This window comes from Fonticula alba (genome assembly GCF_000388065.1).
Source record: "Fonticula alba strain ATCC 38817 unplaced genomic scaffold supercont2.2, whole genome shotgun sequence".
Lineage (NCBI taxonomy): Eukaryota > Rotosphaerida > Fonticulaceae > Fonticula > Fonticula alba.
Window position 1 is genome coordinate 3,214,477 of NW_009242972.1, and position 1,247 is coordinate 3,215,723.

The following is a 1,247-nucleotide window of genomic DNA, read 5'->3' on the forward strand; positions in this document are numbered from 1 at the left end:
CCCCCGGCGCCGCCTCGGTGGCCCACGTTTCCCTCCCGTGCCGCTCGACCACCGAATGATCGAGACAATCTGCCCTCGCGGGCGTGCGGCCTTGGCGCCCCCTGCCGTCATCTGCGCCCAGAGGACGGGCAGAGTGCTTGCACGCCCGCCCCCAGCACCACCATCTCCGCCCTCCATGCCACTAGCGGGCCACACCAGAGACCTGCACTCTCTCTCGCTCTCTCCTGGAAGCGGGCAAAGAACAGTCCCCGGCACGATGTGATCGGCAAGCGCCCGCCTGCGCCCCCAACACGAGAGAGCCACCGGACAGGCAGACCTCGGTATGCATGCCTCCTCGATGGGGAAAAAAAACCTCCTGCCTCCGAGAAGACACATACTGCAGGCCGGCCCATTACTGCCCCGCTCCCGGGCCCCACGCAACATATGGCTTGTTGGCTGGCCGGCGAGGGCAGGGTCGAGATGAAGTGCGTATCGTGGTCCACCACCCTAGCGGGCAAGTTCTCTATGTGGGAATAGTATTTCGCATCGAATGACAATGTGAAGCATGTGATTCTTCCTGGACATGTGGCCGGCGGCCAGTTTCTCGGCCTCGGCCCGGGGTTTCCCTGGAGCCCTGCCCCGCGCCCCCCGAAGCACACCCTCTCCTCGGGTCGGGGATTCGCGCGAGGCTCGGCCGTGTGTCCGGCTCGCCTGCAAATGCACACACATCCGCCTTCGGCGCGGCCGCAGTCCCATTTGCGCAGGCATGCACTTGCCCCTCGCATGCTCGTGCCTGGACGCATGCCGCAACAAATACACCCAGTGGCGGGGGGGGGGGGGGGCCGGGATATCGGACAATGCTCCGAGACAGATTCACGCTCAGGCGCCTAGACTGCCACCCCATGTCCCCCTGTCCTCGCCTCCTCTTGGATGCGCGCCGGATCGCACACGCCCTTTCGCCGATCACACGCGCCCCCCCCGCCCAGGCTACCAGATGCGGCGCATGATTGTCGCCGACTGGGTCCACTTGCCAGGACGCGCGCGCGCACAGGCCCCCCTCTCCCCGACTCGCTCAGGGGGGGAAGGCAGCAGATTGGACATTTACTGTGTATATATTGGACTTGAGAAGGAGCCCGCACACCTCCAACGGCGAGCGGAGGAGGGGGGCAGGCTCAATATGTGGGAGGGGGGGAGGGAAGCATGTGTAAGAGTGTACAAAAGACGGATGGGGAGGCGGAGGCAAGGGGCCGAGCACCGGGGGAGGGGGG